Below are 20,792 nucleotides of genomic sequence, written 5' to 3' on the forward strand. Positions count from 1 at the left end.
TAAACAGCTACTCCCCAGAATCCCTTCCCTTACCGCCCTCTGCCCTCCTCCCAGATGCCTGTCCATCTAGCTCAGTGGGGACCCTGTTCCGATGTGGCCAGCTTCTGAGTGGGTCATGCTTCTGTCCTGTGGGTGGCTCACTATTTTACACATCACCCACTGGGCAGGGGCTTTGGAGATGGAGTTTGGGTTATTTCTGAAAAGGTACCCATGGTTTGCAGTGACAGGCTGCTGATCACTACACTTATTATTTCTTTTTAGGGGAAATAAAGTTGGAAAATGCAGAATAGTCAACGGAATGCCTGTATTATGCTCTGGGAAGTTATTCTGGATGAGGGAGGAGGAGGAGAGGGAGCCCAAAATGCCAAGTAGAGAGGTCTGAGACAGAAAGCAGGCCTTCTCTTTCCTGGGTCGGGGGTCGGCTGTGGCACTCTTGGGCAGTCCTCAGCTCTGGGCTGAGGGAAGCCTTCTCTCTGAGGAGCTCACCCCCTGGGTCCCTGGGCATGGCCTAGGACTTGGGGAATCCAGAGGGCTCTGCAGCCTTAGCCTTAGCTCTGTCCCAGGAGCTCTCACTGACCCACCTTCCAATGAAGCACCCGGGGAGAAGAACAGACCCCCACACAGAGTGTCAGCATGTTTCTACTCCTAGCCCGCTGGTGCTCCCTCCACTGTGCTCCACAGTGTGGCCGAAGCACAGATTGCGGGGACCTGCGGGGACCTGCCACAGGGTAGGTGCTGCCTGTGGTGGTGAAATAACAAGTCCCCACACAACCTGCTCAGGGAACTGGCATTCAAGGAGTATGGCAACTGATGAAGGAAAGAACCAGGCCTCAGAACCACAAGCCAAGGTGGACCCTCTGCCAGGGTTCTGCAGCAGTGAGGGACACGCGACTCTCCTGGCCAGGTCCTGCTTCCACTCGCCCAGGGCATGACAGGCTGCAGACACGGTGCCTAGGCCAGCCTTGCTGAGTACTGGAGAGCCAGGGCAAGTGGTCTGGGGCCTGTGGTGGCGGCCCCTTGTCTTCCTCAGGGAGGAGGCAGTCCCGGCAGCCTCCGTGGCCCTGCTCCCCAGCCATCTCCCTCAGCCCAGCTGGGTAGAGGCCACAGTGGAAGGGCCAATTTGCAAATAATGGTTTTTCTCTTAAGTAGATGGGTTGTCCCTTTAAATATGCTCATCTTTAACTGCCAAGGGGAGAGCAAGAGCAAGCTGATCTACTGCGCCACTCAACTTTTTGCTGCTGCTGATTTTGAAAAGGGCCTGTGACCAGACCTTTTGTTCAATGCCATTTGCTTCAATGAAATCATACCATAGTCAGTTTTAAAAATATTTTTTACTTGTAGATGGACACATCTTTATTTATTTTTATGTGGTGCTGAGGATTGAACATGCGAGGCATGCACTCTACCACTGAGCTACAGTCCCAGCCCCTACAGTCATTTTATTAAGACTACGACTTCATCCTTCGGTAATAATTATAGTAATAACTAACATCTGTCCAGTGCTTGGAAGTCTATGTAGCATTCACACGCTGTGCTGGCTCATCTGATCTTTGAAGGTACGCACAACAGTATCATCCCGGTCATCTCTTATCTACAGTTAGAGATCAAGTGTTTAAGAGGTAAATTTATTTCTCCAACTTCACAGGGCTAATAGTTTATTTCTTTGACTTGAAGCAAATCTCTGACTTCATTTAAATTCTTTAGTCTTTATACCAAATTTGGTTAATTTGGAATGTGGCATAGTTTTTAAAAAAGTTGTGCTAAGTTAAAAAAAAAAATAAACCACAACCCAATCACCTCAAGTCAACTTCATTTTTCATCAACTAAAACCATTTCTGCTGACCAGCACGGGCTGTTTGGTGTTACTGACCCAGGATCTGAATATTACATTTCCCCACATTTCTACATGGGCTTCTCAGGGGTATGGTAGAGGTGACATAGCCACGCAATGGAATACTATTCAGTCATACGAAGAAATGAAGTCTGTACACATGCCACGGGATGAACCTTGATGACATCATGCTAAGTGAAAGAAGCTTGGCACTGTTTTGGCACCCATGTACCCTTCCTCTATTTCCAGTGGTTTCATCTTTCAAAAAAAGGGCAAATCCATAATGTAGATTAGTGGTTGGGCGAGTGGGAGACCACATGGATTGACTGTGGATGGGTACAGAATTTCTTTTTGAGTTGCTGGGAATGTTTTAAGGGTGAGCTGGGCATGGTGGTGTACACCTGTACTCCCATGGGCTCTGGAGGCTGAGCAAAGAGGATCACAGGTTTGAAGCCAGTCTCAGCAACTTAGCGAGACCCTAGTGAGACCCCGTCTCAAAAAATAAAAAGGGCTGGGGATGTGGATCAGTGGTTAAGTGCCCTTGGGTTCAATCCCTGGTAAAAAAAAAAGAAAAGAAAAAAGACTGATTCTGACAAGATTGCACAACTCTGAATATACTAAAAAGAACTGAGTAATACACTTCAAGTGAACGAATCTCAATAAAGATGTTAAAAAGGACCTTAAAACATTTTGCAATTATAGTGCCCAGGCCTATACTTGTACTACTCTATGGGACACATGGTGATTCTGCTTGAAGTGTGATTAATCCAAACTGAAATGCTCTGTTAGTATAAAATAAACAGGGGATTTCAAAGACTTAGTGAGAAGAGTATAAAATATCTAATATTTCTTGTACTGATTACATGTTGATTAGAATTAAATTTTCTTGCTTCTTTTAAAAATATGGCTACTAGACCACTTAAGATCATACAACTGGCTTGCTTTTATAGCCTGTTTTACATTTCTAATGAATAGTGCTGATATATACCATCTTGTTAAACTTTTAAAAATTTTATTTACTTTTAGGTTTTAAAGTGTATAGCAAAATATACATTATTTTTTAACCTTTGCTTTTGAAATAAATATACATTCATATGAGGTTGCAAAAAGTAGTAGGGAGAGGGCCCCTGTACCCTTCACCCTATTTCCTACAATGGTTGCATTCTTCAGAAGTACAGCACAACATTAAAACTAGGAAACTGACATTTATACCAGCCTTTTAAATTTTTTGGTGGAACACTATCAACCCCTGGTGAGGAAGAATCTGGGGATGCAATGGAAAATAGTGTCTTAAAAGTTGTTGATCCTCTATAAAATAAAATTGCTCCTCTTGGAATAACAAAAATTAAGTAGAAATCCAAATGTAGGTTTCTTGCTGCCTACAAAGAAATATTTTGTAGAACCTGTCAATGCACAGAGAACTGCAGTGATTACATTTATATCCTGGAAGTAGAACTTTAATCATTGGGTGTCCCCCTGCCCATAACTGAAAGTGAGGGTGTCAGAGAGTTGCAAAATAAGAACACCCCATGGCCTCGTAGATGCAAGTCGCTTCTCCAGCTCAGCAATCACTAATGCTAAATGAAGCTGTCAGGTTTGACTGTGGCTGAGCACACTTCCTATGAGAGGAAAGTCAAAATGACAAGGTCACCTGGCTGTTGGACAGCAGATAAAAAGGAGTCACCTTTAACTTTTATTTTGTCAGGGAGAGAAATTGTTATCTGACGATCTCAGAGCCACTTTGAACAAACCGACAGTCACAGTAAGTGGATGTGGAGCTTGCGCCGTCTTCCCCTCTTCCTTCTCTGCAACCGCCTGGGAACTTGTCTTCTGGGCCCTCTTTCTGCCCTCTTCGGGTTTCCCTCGACCCTCCCTTCCTTGCATGCTTTGAGGGAGGACCCATCTCACCTACGTGATAAGGTGAAGCTGCCAGCATCATGGTGGGAGTAGATGCTCCAGAGAAGAGGCCTGGGGACTCTTGTGCAGAGCACAAGGAAGGTTTGATTTTGCTTCCCCAGAACCTCTGCTCACATGCGAGCTTGCTCGAAATGCCCCCTCAATCCCAACAAAGGACACGTCTCCATCACTTACAAAGATGCCTTCCATGCGAGCACCATCTCTGAGAGACCAGGTGGCAAACAGCCACAACCCTGCCCACTCCTGAGGCATGCTGCCAGGACATCAAGGGTCACTGCGTACACATGTGGTGTGGTCTTAGGGCTATCTACCACATTCCTTGTTGGGGCCTGGGGGCACAGGTGATAATGGCATCTGACTCACAGGCTTCCCTAAGGCAACCCCCAGTTCTTCAAAGATTATTCTTGTGTATTATTTCCTGTTGTTGCTCTAACAAATTTCCTCAACATGGGTGGCTTAAAATAATGGAAATTTGTTCTCTTGTAGTTCTGGAGGCCAGTAGTCAAAGATCTGTTTCACTGGACAGAAGTCAAGGTATTGACTGGCAGGACTGGCTCCTTCTGAGGTTCTAGGGAGAATCTGTTTCCTTGCCTTTTCCAGGTCCTAGTGAAGGTCTGTATGCCCTGGTTTGTGACCCTTCCTCCATGTTCAAAGCACATCACTCCACGCTCTGCTTCTGTTGTGACATCGCCTTCGCCTCTGTAGTCAAATCCCCCTCTGCTTCCTCTTAAGCACGCCTGTGATTACAGGGAGGGCCCATCTGGATAACCCAGGCTTAACCATCTACCTCAGGATCCTTAACTTGACCTCAATCTGCAAAGTTCTTCTTTTTTTAAAAGGTAACATTCACAGGGTCCAGGGATCATGACGAGGACATCTTTAGGAGCCATTTATTCAGTTTGCCATCCCTTACCTTATGGTTTTGTCGAAAACAATGATTTTTAAAAATGTAACACATCTTACTGTAGGGAACGTAAAACTGTAGCTCTGGGACCAACCTTCCTCTACCAGCCGCACTGAAGAGAGAAGTGAGATCACAAAGCAGCCCCCACAGGCCAGGTCGGAGAGATTGAGCACCGCAGAGAAAGTGGGTTAGGGATGTGGTGGGAAGGAAGCTGTCAGACAGAAAGGTCTTTATTTCTCACTTGGTTAAGTATTTGGAATATGCTTTTCTTACAGATTATGATGTAAACGTGGATTAGGTTCCTAGCACTGACTACAAAACCTAATTAAATTTAAAATCTATTAAGAATTACTGAAGTGAGGGATTCTGGGAAGGTGCCTCCCTTCACATTCCCAAATCTCATCTCTACTTCTCTGAGGCAGGTGTAGCAGCTGGTGTGGGAAGGTTTGGGCTTGGAAGCGGGTGCTGCAGGGAGAGTTCACAGAGCTGTCCATCTTCCTTGAGGCCCATGCAAGGCCTGGAGACCAGTATGGGGATTCTAGCCAACACTGGCCTCTCCTAAGTGAGATCTACCAACCAAGAAGGGACTGGAGAACAAGGCCACCACTGCCTGCTTCCAAGGCTGGGATTGTTCAAGGGGACCTGGGAATAGGGAGACTAGCACTGCTGCCACTGCTCTCCCACTGGTCCTTGGTCAACTACAGAACTGCAGCTAACAGCCAGACCTGAGCAGAGGGTGATGACAAAGGAAAATATCAACATACCTAAGGGAATCTAGGAGCCAAAGGAAAGAAACAACCAACCAGATGTTTATAAACCAAAACTCCTGAGAGGCAGACGGGATAATAAGAGCACTTGAACTCAGAAAGAAACAAATAGAAAATGATAAGCTACTTACGAAATATATAAAACAGGAGGTATTGATGGGGAAAATAGGTAACCTTTTACAAATAAAAGTAAAAAATGCATGCTTTCAATTATAAGCATCAGACTACAGAAGACAATCATTAAGGTATGAAAGGTAGAACAGAATTTCAAAACTAGTATGAGAGAGGGAGTGGGATATGTGTGTGGGGGAATAGTTACTTGTCAAAGTCAATTAAAATAAGAAAGGGAAAGAGAAAACAAACTAAAATAAATAGAACAAGATGGAGGAGTGAAATCAACTCCATTAGCCATTAAACAAAACATGAATGAACTAACTTGGCCAGGTAACAAAATAACACAAAACACCTCAGACAAAAGTGACCCTGATGTTCACACCATGACGAAGACCACTTAATGATGCAGTTCACAGATGTGTCCTTGTCATTAAGCAACACATAAAGCCTAAACTACTGGAAATAAGAGGAGAAATTGATAAAGGTGGAACTCTAGTGAGGAACTCTGATGTTACTCTTTCAAAAACTGACAAAGCTAGCACATGAAGCAAGAGCAATGACAGAGGATTTGAATATGCGTGAATAAATTAAATTCACACACACATCTTAAGAATATATTTTTAAAAGACTGGTCTATAAAATATTTACAACCAGGAGCTGGTGTTGTGGCTCAGTGGCAGAGTGCTTGCCTAGCATGTGTGGGCACTGGGTTTGACCCTCAGTACCACATAAAAATGAATAAAAAAAAAAAAAGGAATTGTATTCACCTATAAACTAAAAAAAAATAATATATATATATATATAATATATATATACACACACACACACACACACACACACATACATATTTATTTATTTTATAAAAAAAAATATATTTACAACCAGTAACCATTTCTGGAATTAATCAAGACTTGGCCAAGTGAAAGTATTTAAAAGTTTAAAGCAGGAGATAGTTCAGGGGTTGAGGATTTAGCTCACTGGCAAAGCACTTGCCTAGCATGTATGAGGTCCTAAGTTTGGTCCTTGGCCCTGGAAAAAAAAAGGGGGGCGGGGTGGGAATCCAAAAAAACTAGGTAACAGGAGATAGTTCATTCTCTTCTGTGATAATTGACCTATTTTCAAACTCAGCACTTTCTAGGTTAATTTTTTTTATTAGATTTTCAAATAAACTACCACAGAGTTGCCCATTGCTCTCTCTTACTATGTAACCATTAAAACACCCTTACTATGAAATTGTTAAAAATGATATTGTAGAATAATATTTAAGGCATGAAAAGTATATTTTGTGAAAAGAATAAGCAGGAGGCAAATATAATTGAGAGGTAATCAGTGTACTCCTTAGCTTTATAGCTTCTACCTGATACCTTTATATTCAAGCCATCACGGATCCTCAATTGATAGATCAAAATTTATTAGTTCAAGCCACAGAGAGTTCCCATGATTGTACCCAATTCCTTGTGGCGTTCAGGACATACCCTGAAAATGTAGAAGGAAAAAAAGTCACCCTATCCTTAACCTCCCCAAGAGCCTGGGATTAAGTTTAAGGACCACCTGTTTGACGTACACAGCAACCATATTTAGGGATGTAATATATATTGGGGACATGTACTAGGCTTAGATGCTTTGCTTTGTTTTTCACAACTTTTATACCTACCCTATGCAATATATTATATTCATATATACCTTATAGATAAGAAACAGAATCAGCATAATTTAGTACTATCTACATTTGCACAATTGGTAAATGAATTATGGAGCTGAGATTATTCTTTTCCAGGGCTTCTGACTTCTAAATCTGTGACTTGTTTTCACAACACACTTTCAGATGCTCTTTCAGAAGAGTGTCTTCTATTCTTTTCAGATAATAAGCATCCTAAGTGGAAAGCTCCTGTTACTCAAAGAGAAGAGCCCTCTGGTTCCTTAGGCTGGGCTCTGAAGCCTGGGAGTGAAAGAAGGCAATCTGATTTCCAAGTTTAACTTGAAGAGGCTCATCCCAGTCCCAGATGCTTTCAGAATTGGGAGTCTGGGATATTTATGGAGTAACACTGAGCAAATAAAATTACAAGCCATCCATCTTCTGGATCACATAAGGGGAGTACCTCTTGTGAAGCTCCATGGGGAGCAGCAAGCCACTTGCCCAGTTTATCTGGATTTGGCCATAAAAAGAAAGTTGGTGGAAGAACTTCCTTCCATTTTTAACCTATTTGCAACTCTGCCAAAGCTGCAAAGCTGGCAGCAACTGCAGCCTGACCCATACTCAAGGGAAGAGTCTTGCTAAGGAAATGGCATTCCCTTCCCAGGGCAGGGGAGCATGCTCTGCTGAGATTTTGCAGGATTGCTGGCAGCACCAACCATTCTGGAGTAGAAAGATGACTAGACAAAGTTCAACTCTCCCCTTGAGGAGTCAGTGGTGGTTCCTTTGCCTCTTGTTTCTTGGTTTTTATGTGAAGTGGCCAGGACAGAACTGTTGCCTGTATTTGGCAGGATGCGTGCACATGGGCATGTGCTGGGAAGCCCGAGGGCCTCTTGTCTGGTGCTGTCATTTTATGGGTGATACTAGGCACTGCACTGTTAAATACAGCTTTAGTTCAGAAACAGGAGAACCCTTTCCTCTCCTATTAAAAAACAATTAGGGAAGTGCAAGATGATCCATCATTTTCTTCTCAGGGTTTGCAAAATTTCATCTTTAAAGAGAGAACATTTGCATGACTGGGCAGATTTCTGAGAGCGTCTGCTATGCAACAGGAGCTGAAAAGATGTGGCTCTCCTCTAGAATAAGTGAACAGACTGGCACAGGCTTAAAAGCATATTCAGAGCTCCTGTGAAGGAGTCTTGGAAGAGGTCCTGACTAATTCAGACTCCACCAGGGATTCCAAATGTTGGCAATCCTTGTAGAATATTTTGGTGCTTGGGTCACACTTAAGAGATTATAATTTATCTGACCTGGGAAATAAATTTTAAACAATTATGGTAAACTACACATAATAACCACAAATCTACTTTCTGTCTCTATGGATTTTCCTATCCTGGGCATTTCCTGCAAAGGAAATCATCCAATATGTGGCCTTTGTCTCAGACCTCTTTTGCTTGGTAGAACGTTTCCAGATTCATCCAGGCTGTAGCCTGCATCTGTAACTCATACTCTTAGGACTGACTACTCTGTGGTATGGATACGCCACATTTTGTTTATCCTTTCCTCAGCTGAAGGGCACCTGGGTTGTTTCTGTCTTTGGGTCATTGTAAACAGTGCTGCTATGAACATTTACATACAGGTTTTTTTTGGTGTGAACACCTGTTTTCAGTTCTTCGGGAGTGCGGTGTCATATACTGATTCTATGTTTCGCTTACTTAAGAAGCAACATGCTGTTTTTCAAGTCATCAGAATTTTAAAAGCTCTCCAGGTGAGTGTAATGTCTGGCCAAGGTTAAGAACCAGGTTTGTTAAGACCCAGCTCTCAAGTTTCATGTAGCAGAAGTGACAAAACAAAGATAAAATCAGCAAAAGCTGGAAGAACTGACTTCTTCAGCCAACAAATTACAAAGAAAAAGAAGAGCAAGGAAAAAAAATATGAATAGAACCTATCGATTTCTTTTAAAGGTATTTAAAAAACATACCCAGAAGCTTATTTGAATCCTAGTTCAAACACTCACACAGAGTTGAAAAAATTATTTTTGTGAGACAATTCAAAATGTAAACTTTGTAGTCGATGGTTTGATGATATGAGGGAAGTACTTGGTTAGTTATGATAATGGTTTTATAGTTAGGGTTAAAAAAGAACTGTCATCTTTCCAGATATGTAGTAAAATAATTTTATTTAAAATGGTAGAAGTTTCCTCAAAATAATATCAGAGGGTACAGGTATGTGTTTGTATATGTATGTATTAATGTGAATATATATACACAAACATATATATGCATACATATATGATAAATTTAAAAAATTTGTGGCCATGAGCACATAAATGTTAATGTGGGCAATGGACACCCGGGGTTCATACTATTCTATCTACTTCAGTATATGTTCAAAATTTTCCATATATACTTTACAAAGTTTCAGCCATTGCAAACCAACACACAGGGGAAACCACAAGCAAATGTCCATTTAAGAAAACTCGTCGCTGCTCTGGCACCTCCTTCCCCCACCTTCCCCCACCGACTGCACTCCCTAGGGCGTGAACAGTGCGGGTTCAATCCAGGTATGGTTTTTATGGTAACAGAGTTAGCTCCCTGGGTGGGGTTCACTCTGCGTGCCTTTGGCCTTGTCTCCTTCAAAGACAAGAATTTTCTTTTACATTTTCCAGTTGAATCCATTCAAAAAAGTTTTCTAACTCTAGAATTTGAAAGAAATACAATACTATTCATGTGTGCGTAAAGTAAAACACAACCTAAAATCGACTTTTGTGACCACCTTTAAGTGTACATTCAGTGTCACTAAGTACCTTCACATTGGTGTGCAGCCATCACTAGTGTTATCACCTTCCCCACCTGAAACTGTCCCCTTAGGCACTACTGCCCGCTCTCCCCTGCCCCAGTCCCCGGCAGCCACCGTTCTTTCTGCATGAGCTGGACTACTCTATTTGTCTATCCTAAGTGGAATCGCACAGTCTTTATCCTTTTGTGACTGGCTTACTATCTTGGCATAGTGTCTTCTAGGTTCGTCTGTTACAGACAGGACAGAATTTCCTTCCTTTTAAAGGCTAATTAATATTCCATTGAGCATAAACTACATTTTGTTAAACCATGCATCTGTTGATGGGCATTTTTTGGCTACTGTGAATAATGCTGCCATAATTGTTGATGTGCAAATATGTTTGTGTTCCTGTTTTCAATTTTCTGCGGCATATATCCAGACATGGAATTGCTGGATCATATGGAAATTCTATTCCACATTCTTAAAGTCAATATTCTTCTGAAACATAACTTACCCTGTTTTCTGCTGCCTTCCAGAGTTGTGCTGGGTTAGGGTGGAGAAAGGTGAAAGGTAGGATAATCTAGTAGTTAAGAGCCTGAGTTTTGTCTAAAGACAAAACTGATTTCAATTCTTTCTTTGTCAATCATTGGCTCTGAAACCTATGGTATATCACCTACCTAACCAGGAATCCTCACTTTACTCACGTACAGACTGGGATAAGAGAAACTTCATATAAATGATAGAGGGTTTATATAATGTCTTGGTACAACAACATTCAATGGTTTCTATTTTAATAGATTACTGCCATTTCAACTGTCCCATGTGTTGGCCAGGAACGTGGCACATACAGGTGAGTCCCATAGCATCTCTTAAATGGCAGGCCACACGACCCAAAAACAGTGCCTGTGGGAAGACTGGGTAGATTTTGTTCCCTTCTTGTTGTAGAGGATTTTGCCCAGAAAGTCTTCTCTTTCTGGTGTCTCTTCTGTTTCGAGGATACAATTCAATGGTTTTTGTCATATTCACAGTTGTGTATGAATGACCACAATCAATTTTAGAGGATTTTTGTTACCTCCAATGAATCACCACACTGATTAGTTGTCATCGCTATGGTTTGAATGGGGTTTGTTCCTCCAATAGAAAAGAAACCCGGTGCCAGGCATGCTGATACGCTTTCTGACTGAGGGAAGGAGCGCACAGGAGAGCTCACAGGAAGGAAGAGTTATTTGGAATTGCAAATAGAAGCAAGTACTAGATATATTAAAGAATAGTTTTAAAGGCTAGAAATGAATTTAGATCTTTAACACAGAAATTTTGCTCCCTACAATCATGTTAGACTTTAAAGTCTTTAAACGGTCTTTCAAGCAATCAGAGAAAGACTTCAAAGTGTCTGCTCCATATAAAGTAAGGGAGAGTTTAACCTCAGAAGAAAAACACTAATGTTCATTCAATACCTACTATGTTCCAGGCATTCACTCGAGGCACTTCATTATCTATAATTGAATTCTGTTCTTGTTAATATTCTAAGTAGGTATTAAATCTCTTGGTGTATGTATACTATATCTTTATCCATCCAGCTGTCAACAGGCACATTATCTTGGTTATTGTGAATAGCCCTGTAATAAACATGGAAATGCAGTGATCCCTAAGAAATACGGATCCATTGTTTTTGGATATGTACCCAGTACTGGAACACTGGATATATGGCAGGCCTACTGCCAGTTTTCTGAGGAGCTTCCACATTATCTTCTGTCACAATTGTCCTAATCAACAGTATATACAAGTGCTCCTCTTTCTCTGCAACCTTGTTAGCATTTTATTTTCTGTTTTTCTGATAAAAGCCATTCTGACTGGGGAAAGATGATATCTCCTTGTGGTTCTGATTTGCATTTCTCCAATGATTAGTAATGCTGAGCATTTTTTTCATATACATTTTGGGCATTTGCATATTATTCAGTCATGAAAGAATGAGATCCTGTCATTTGTGGGACACGGATGGAAATGGAGGACACCACTTTGAGTGAAATAAACTAGGCACAGAAAGAAAAACACCACATATTCCCATTAAAAAATTTGATCTCACAGAAGGGGAGAGTCAGTGGTCACCAGAGGCTGGAAATTGTTGGGACATGGAACATAGAGAGAGGATGGATAATGGCCACCAAAATAGTTAGGAGGAATACATTTTAGTGTTCTCTATCATAGCAGGGTAATTATAATTTATAATTTATCATGAAATCTCAAAATAACTAGAGGAAAGGAGTTTGAAGGTTCTCAACACAAAGAAATGTTAATTACCCTGATTTGATCATTACAAAATGTAGACATGTATCAAAGTATCACATTATACTTCATAAACATGTACAATTGTGTGTCTATTACAAACTTTAAAAAAAAAAAAAGTACCACTCTGTTGTAGGGACAAGAAGGCGAGGCCTAGAGAGTGTAAACAGCCTTTCGAAACGACAACAGCTGGTGACCTGGCTCAGGAAGAACTGCTAGCCCAGTGCCCCTGACCTCTTTGGGCAGCACATTGCACTGCACTTTCACCTCATTTAACAGAGTCAGAGTTCAAACCACCTCATCACCGGCGGTTCCAGAAACATGGTGAACATATCACATCTGAAGTGTTGACTGACCTACAAGGAATATACTTCCAAGTTAGGAAACAAAATATCAAGAGCTACTCATAATGTAGGTCATCCTTCATTTACAAAAAGAACACAAACTGAACTAGTAAACTGAAGAGTAGTATCAAATGTTTTAAAACTTTAGCCTTGGATTACACTTCTACTATAATTGTATCTAATATTACATAAGATATTTAATAAGATATTAAATGCTAAATATTTAATAAGATATTTAATAAAGTTTAATCAAAATATGGCAAGACTTATAAAACACATTTTGAGGAAGAGGAATTTATCTGTACATAGGCATTAGCACTGGAGGAGACCAACATATAGGTTTAGACAAACTAGGACATGGTCTAAGGATTTTGCAAATCGAAAATGTCTCATAGTGTTTTGCAGGTATTTATATGTGTGGTGGAGGACCCAGTATCTGGAGCATGGATTTGGGCTTGCAGAAGCCACTTTGTGCTGTGAGGCCTAGCAGTTCCTTTATAGGTCACTTCCTTATCCACTCAAGCATTCTAACAGTGTAACAGACACTTAAAGATGGTTAAGATGGTAAACTTTGTTATGTGTATTTTATCACAATTACAAATAAAAGATAACAGATTGAAACCAAAGTGTAGACCCTTTTTCCTACACTGAAAAATAGTCTTCCTCATGCAACCTCCCTCCACCTTCATAATTAACCTCATCAATAAAAAAGTCTGTCAGTGTGTTTTTTAAAGTACCAGTTCTGGGAGTGTTCAAACATTGTTCTCCAAAGAAGTAACACCAAGAACCTCTGTGTGTGATCCTAATTACCTTTGCTTATAATTACGTTGGACTTTCAGTTTTTTAAATCTAGAGTGTTCATGTCTGAAAATCTATACTTTTAGAAAAACGAACGGAGCCTTTGTCACATTTGAGAAGTTAAAATGCAGAAGGCACTGTTGCGGGCACCGCCCCTCCTAGGAGTGATGGAGACTGACACCTCCTTTCTTCTTCTATTAAAAGGATGATGTGCAGTGCAGTTAACTGCCCTGGGAAATGGGACTTTACACTGACTGGCTTCTAACTCGCCCTCTGACCTTGGGCAAGTAACTTGTCTCTGGGCCTGTTTTCTCACTTGTAAAATGGAGAGTGGGAGGAGTTCCAAGCCTCTTCTAGCCACAAAAGCTGCTCTAGACTTCTGTTGTTCTGCAAAAAGGAAAAGATCTCAAAGAGTCTGGGTAGGGACTTGTAAGCACAGGATTTCTTTGACATTCTCACATATCCACAGTAGCAAAACAGTTTTGGTGTAGAGAAAGGAAACTTATTATGTTAAAATAAATACTACCACTTGGCTGGAAAAAGTTTCACTGGTAATTTAGTAAGCCATCATTTTACAGAGTAAGAAATGGAAACCCCAAAAGACAAAAGATTTTGTCCAAGGTCTTAATGCTCATGGGAGATGGGGAATAGAGGGTGATTTTGAAGATCATCTAACTCAGAATTCTCAAGGGAAAACAGAATTCAAGGGAGGCTTTCCCAAACTTTAGTGCCGTCAGAACTATGGGAAAAAAAAAAAAAAAAAAAAAAAAAGGGATGTTAAAAAAAGCTAATAATCACTGGTGTAGAGCTCTATCTTCCTTCCTTTCTCTCTTCTCTACTTTTTGGCTTTGGAGATGGAACCCAGTGCCCCACATATACTAGGCACGGGCTCTACCTCTGAAGGACACCCCCAGCCTGAGCTCAGTGGTTTGTTTCCAGGAAGAAGAAACAGACCCAAAGAGGCTAAGACCTGGTCAAACTGAAAATGGGAGAGAAAACCACAACTACAGTTGCCCCACTGGTCCACCCAAGCACCTGTCACAAACCTGTCTGGTGGCCACTGAGGGTCTATGACATACTCCCTGTAACTGTATGTGGGTAGGGATGTGGTCCAGAGTAAAAAATGAAACAAGTATGGCTGACGATGTCTTTCAATGACAGCCCTGCACCCCACATGCTCACCTACAAAGTGGCTTGACCTTCTTCCATAGGCAGGAGTTTCAGTTCATTCTCCTTGAGCCTGGGCAGGTTCTGTGACCTTGACAATTCCTAAGGTTATGTCCTGAAGGCAAAATGGATTCTGACTGGCTCTTACTTGGGACCCTGGCTCTGGGAACCCAGCCACCATATTGGGAGGGAATCCAGGCTTCAGAGAGAGGCTGTGCAAGCATGTTCTGGCTGACGGTCCTGGCTAGGCCCCCAGCTGCCAGACGGCATCAGGTGCCAGCCAAGTAATGAAGAAGATGATTCCAGCTCCCAGCATTCAGGTCTTCTAGCTGAGGTTTAGTCCCTGCGGAGCAACACACGACATCCTTGACATGCACTGTCTGAGTGTGGTTATAAGTGATGATTCTTGTTTTAACCCCTCTATGTTTTCAGAGGTGACTACTGTGCAGCAAAAATGGATACACAAGGTCTTTGAGTTTACAATCTGTTAGATTTCTTGATTTTCATTTCTACCATTTTATCATTCCAAATACACTTCCACAGTTCAATCATCAAAGTGACAAAGCCACCTGCTTTTTAATTTTTCCTTTTAAATTTGAAATGATCATTATCCCCCTGCCCCCATGACTTAGCATTTGTATTTGGAAAGAATGCTAGCTGGCAACATCTCTTTGGGGCTTACAGCCATGACTAGATTTGAAGAACCTAGTTTGCTTTAGTAACTGCCACGTAACTTTACTTTTTGGAACGCCTCTGCTTATAAAGACTCATACATCTCTAATCATGGCCCGTCTGCTGGCCTTGCAGGTGTCTCAGAGGTCACATCGCGGGGGGTGGTCTCCCATGTTTTCATCAGCATTCCGTTTCATCAGAATTCTTGCCTACCCTGACTCATTACCTGGCTGCATTTTGGACACCCTGTCCAGCCTTTCATAAACCTTCCAGGGATGCCACATGTATTGCTTCAGAGCTGGGGAGATCTTGATGCCACTTCATGTTCAGAATGGCTCAAGGGGGATGCTGACAACTGAATTTAGAAGGCTCAGGTGACAGCTGTTAGCACTCTAACATATGGCCTGTAGCCATACGACAGAGGTCAAGAACTGCAGTGCGAGTAGACCTTCAGTTTAGAAGAGTCTGACGCTCTGTCAGCTTTCTGCTGTCACTCTGGGTATGGTGGTCATTCCTATGTTGTTGACCAAATTTGCCTGCTGGCTCTAGTGATTCACAGAAACTTCTGGGGCAAAGTTTTGCTACTGGCAACAATCTTTAGGCCTGTTAAGAGGGTAAGTCCATGCTTATTTGTTGGCAGGTTTTGCTGGTGATGTTAAAATTTCTATTTCTTTGATGTGATACATTGGTGATTATAAAGTGGCTGATAGTTGCAATGACAGAGTCCATTAAAAAGACAAGCTGAGTACTGAGTCCTGGGCTTTGAGATGCAGGCCAGCATGCAGCCCACATTCAGAGTCCAAGGGGTAAAAATCTGCTTTGTCATCTCTACTCTCTAGCCTGTGTTTACTCTGTCCTATTTTTTTTTTTTTGTATTGGGATTAAAACCATAGAGTAGGGGTCTACCACTGAGCTACAGACCCAGTCCCTTTTATTTTTAATTTTGAGATAGGGCCTGGCTAAGTTTCTGGGATTACAGGTGCGTGCCACTGTGCCACCTGCTAGCATTTTAAAGAGTGTGAAGGGTCTTCTCTGCAATCTTCAAAAGCACGGGGAAATTCAGGGTTGGTGGGGCAAATTTTATCACAGAAAAATCTGAGTGTCAAAGAACTATGAAGAGACTGTGGTGTGGGTTGGGGAAAGGGACCAAAAATAGGAACTACCAAGAATTTACCAGCATAATAAAAAATTCGGCCAGCAGATGGCACTCGAGGACTTTGCGAGTGATTCTGGCAGCTGGGTTCTGAAAAGCTGCTGGAAGGTACCTCTTAACAGCTATTGTATAAGTGATTTATGTATTTGGATTCTGCTCAATGTTATATATGCATTACTGAATAAAACATTCACAGTGTATTTTCCACCAGCAGCTGAGCTCAAATTCCAAGATTCTGAAGCCTAATTCCCAAGGCTCAAAGGAGCCCCTGACATCAAATTGCTTTCTTTCCCAAAGAGCTATTTCATACCCAGAAAAAGAAATGCTTAGAGAAGATGAGAGATTTGATGTGACCACATCGTCAGAATGGCTTACCAAGTATGTGTGAGGAAAAGCAAATGCCTGTCAGATGGTTTCTTCAAGGCCAAGTCATCTGGGGCTTCCCCGGGCTCTGACTGCTGTTCCCTGGATTTGTTGCTATGGCTGTGTGTAGCTCAGCATCGCTGCACTGACATGCAGGTGAGTTTTGGGTAAGAGAGAGGGCTTGCCTTAGTACGCCCAAGGAAAAGGAATGGCTTATTTGTGAGAAATATATCAAGTGAAATTCTCCCATGGGATATGAAATCACAGGGTTTTTCTTCCCCTCTTTGCCAGAAACTCCTAGCGACCCATGGCCTTGGGGGATGGGGGAACCTTCAGCATTTCAACAGCACCTAGCTACAACTGTCTGGAAGCAGGAACAGATAAGTGTCTGCAGGACTTAAAGGTACCAGGCTTTCCAGGCAGACTCTTTGTGGTCCCTTTCTGGATGTGTCTCAGCAAGGCCATGCTGTGTCTTCTCAGTTCCTTTTAGGTCTGACCTGCTGGGATGTTTTGAAGGTTCACAGTAAGGAGGTGCAGGTCACATAATTTCTAGCATAGGCCCAGTATGTGATATGCTTGATGGGGTGACCCCAGAGAAGGAAATGCACCTCATGAAGAACACAGAAAGGCAGGCCCTGACATCTGGTCTGCAGCAGGAAGGTAATTTCTAGAGAGAGTAGAGAAGTCAGGCACATCTCTGTGGTAAATACCAAGCCATTACTTCAAACACACAATCTGTGTGCTGATATTTTGCCAAAGTAGTTGAAGTCTAAGGCAAGTCTTTCCTGCTCCTTCTCAGATATTTTTTGTTTTTGTTCCTCTATTTTAACAAAGGAAAGAAAATATGCTTATGATAAGTAGAGATAATAGCTTACATCTATTTCTTCTGGGCCTGGTGGAATGCCAACCAGTTTAATTGCATTATCTCATGCACAATGTACAACTGTTCTATAAAGTAAGTACTATTATTCTCATTTTTGCAGGAGAGAACACTGAGATTTTCAAAGATTAAGAGATGTGCTTGATTTCACATGGAACTAGGACTGAAATGGAGTGAGAACTAAGATCCAGCATCTGACTCCTTCCTCATTACTATGACAGTGAGGGTAGTTCTCTGCGACAACCAAGGCCTTCCTGTCCACAAAATAGAGAAAAAAAGCTTTATCTAAAGAGAATGCAAGAAGATTCTACCCATTATGGGGTGTGTGTGTGTGAGGGGGGCAATCACAGGAGAGATAGTTACCATGGAGTAGATAGGAAAAATCATTTCATTTCTTTAATCTGTATGCAGATCAAATATGCAATGGTATAAAACATCAGGAAGGTCACCAATATGTCTTTAATCTCCACTCCCTGGTCTCACTTACACCTGAGGTTTCATTGCCTATGCTACAATATTGACGGTTAAATCCGTATTGCTAGACCACAACTATCTCTAGACCCCCAAACCAGCGTATTTAGCAAGCCATTAAATGATCTCTCAGTTTCATGCATGCTTTCCATTCCCACTGGCACTCCAATCTGCTGCCTCTCAAAGGGTCACATTTGAACTGAGTCTTCTACCTGGACACTATGCCTCCACTATCAGCTCTCTGCAATTACTTCTCATTATTGCTATTCCTTTAGCACATACTTACATTATCGCCTAATTGCTTAAAATATTCTAATCTCCTCTCATTGCATATGGTGGTTATAACGCTGTTTTCAGAACTTCCTACGCCATTAGACTGTGGGCTACTGAAGCACAGGTTGACATGTTCACCCACGTACTGAGAGCCTGGACGTTTGGAAGTACTTTAGCAGTATCTTTCCCCTACCCAGTCCTAGTACATACATGCCTGTGAATGGAGTACATTGTGCAAAGTGCTGAGGGGTGTGTTACTGATGATTAGACTTAGATTAGACTTCACTGGAACCAAGTAATAGGACTGTGTCTGGTAATTGTATTCGTCTTACATCTCACATCATTTTCTGGGGGAGACACTGTTATCTTCATATTTTGGCAGTGAGAAAACTGTGATGCAGAGAAATTAAATATAGGAACTTGTCCAGGGTCACAGAGCTGGTAAATGGAGAGCCAGGATTCAAACTCAAGTGTTTGCTTTGCCAATACCACTAGGTAACTCATGCAGAACTTGCTGAGTGCAGATTCCAGGCTCTCTGCAGTGGACCCACTGTGGCTGAGATCGTCAGTAGCCCATCTCATAGCTGCCCCATCTCCTCACACTCAACTTTGAAGGACACTGCCAAAGTGAGGCCTGAATTAATCAACCCAGGCCTAGTTAGCTCTTGAGGGGTGGGTAAGGGAAGGAGGGGAAACCTAAAATGGCCATTTTGAACCAATATATAGAAAAGCAGAAGAGCACGTGAGAATGTAGCACTGGGATTGACCATGTTTTTGCCATCATTGGTCCTCCCTGCAGCAGGGACTTTTCCTACTCAGAAGGCAAACCTCAATGGCTCGCAGGAAGCCATGACCACTGGCACTTGTTACTTTTCTGAATTTATCAGTTTGGAGACTACTGGCAAATTTGGAATTTTACACTTTAAGGATGCTAGTTGGGTGACAGGTTAAGTTTTGCTGTGATACTTGTATTTAAGCTAAAAGTTTTTCTTTTCTTTTAATTTCAACATATATTTATGTTTTATGTGCACTCATTTTATCACCTTAACAAAACAGGCATTCGGGGGATTTTCTTTAATCGAGTTAACTACTCTAGGAAACAAATGGGTAATTAGTCATTTTACTTGAATGCTCTGATGTTCTAACATTTTAACCTGGATTTTGGGACAGAAGTACCTAATGAGGCTTGCAACAAGCAATCACTTTAGGCCTTCATCTAAAATGCTGTGCCCATTAAGTGGATGAGTGTCCCCTTTTGCTCAGAATCAGTGTGAGGTTAGGTTTGAAACTGTGGGTTATCCCACAATGCCCCATATTAATAAAAAAAAGTCCTGGGACTAGCCAAATTTTATATATACTCACATGATTGTTTTATTAATATATTCCTTCTAATCTTTGGTTAAAGGAACCAGGAGGCAGAGAAAAGATTACCAGTCACAAGACATTTCCATTTCCTTCTCCCCACTGCCAGCTTCCCTGTGTTAGTAAGCCAAGTCAGGTGCTGTTACCTGGGGATCAAATTAGGCCCTTCTGTCTTGCTTCTCCTTATTTTCCCAGGGAGGTAACAGTGTGGTACTAATTTTTCTGGAAGCACCAGGTCTCATTAACAGCTGCACTGATGAGAGATTATTGTTCAACTTCTCTTTTGTAAATCAGTTAGCTGAGGACATAGAGACTTCCCTCTCATGTGGACCAAGGAAACAATTCCTGTCATCTTTGGTTCCTGAAATGGATCATGTTTTTTAACACTCTGGGTGGCTACGCAGACTGTCTCTCCTCAGGCTGCCTGCCCTTCCCCATGCTCCCCTTCACTCGCTTATTCTTGTCGCCAGGTCCCATACTAACTGTACTTGCTCAGAAGACATCCTTGCCTGGTGTCCCCTGCCACGCTCCCAGGCAGCCCTCCCTAGTAGCACTTATTACATATGGCTGGTTATGACATACTCACCTGTGTGTGTTTACATTAACGTCTGACAGTGTAGACCATAAGCTCCTGGGAACAGGGACCTGTCTGCACTGCTGACCACTCAATGCCTCAACATTGACTGAAAGCGTGAAACAGACACAGAGCCTTGACAAGCCGCAAGATGATCAGGTAGTATGACAGCATGGTGCTGTGGGGGGAGTTAGAACTCTGAACAACTAAATGTTCTTTTATTTTCTTCCTAGAAAGGATTTTCTTATTTTTATTAACAATATTGTACAGATAAATGGATTTCTGTGACATTTCCATGTGTGCATATAGCATGTATTGATCATGTTCACCCTCACTTCTGCCTTCTCTTAACCGCTTGCTTGGTCTCCTTTCCATTCCCTAAGAATCCCTCTTCTACTTTCAAGTCATCTTTTCTTTGTTTCCACATATGAAAGAAAACATGCCATGCTTTTCTGTGTCTTGCTTGTTTTGTTTAACCTGATTTCCTTCAGTTCCATTAATTTTCCTT

General features: G+C 41.9%; 1 protein-coding gene across 4 annotated transcripts in view; it reads right to left on the bottom strand.

Moving 5' to 3' along the window:
- Positions 1-20,792, bottom strand: part of Lyrm4 (LYR motif containing 4) — a 151,975-nt gene that overhangs the window by 14,564 nt on the left and 116,619 nt on the right. The window contains exons 3-4 of one of the 4 annotated variants that reach the window (XR_007109448.1): positions 14,552-14,879; positions 13,681-13,756 (exon numbers count right to left, since the gene is read on the bottom strand). The exons of 1 other annotated variant lie outside the window; for it this stretch is intronic. The gene's annotated coding sequence lies outside the window, so the exon portion shown is untranslated. Of the gene's footprint in view, positions 1-13,680; positions 13,757-13,893; positions 14,109-14,551; positions 14,880-20,792 lie in introns of those variants that run through there. 2 more of the 4 variants (XR_007109449.1, XR_007109447.1) reach the window with 2 other exon arrangements.

Source organism: Sciurus carolinensis, chromosome 7 (genome assembly GCF_902686445.1).
Source record: "Sciurus carolinensis chromosome 7, mSciCar1.2, whole genome shotgun sequence".
NCBI classification, from domain to species: Eukaryota; Metazoa; Chordata; class Mammalia; order Rodentia; family Sciuridae; genus Sciurus; species Sciurus carolinensis.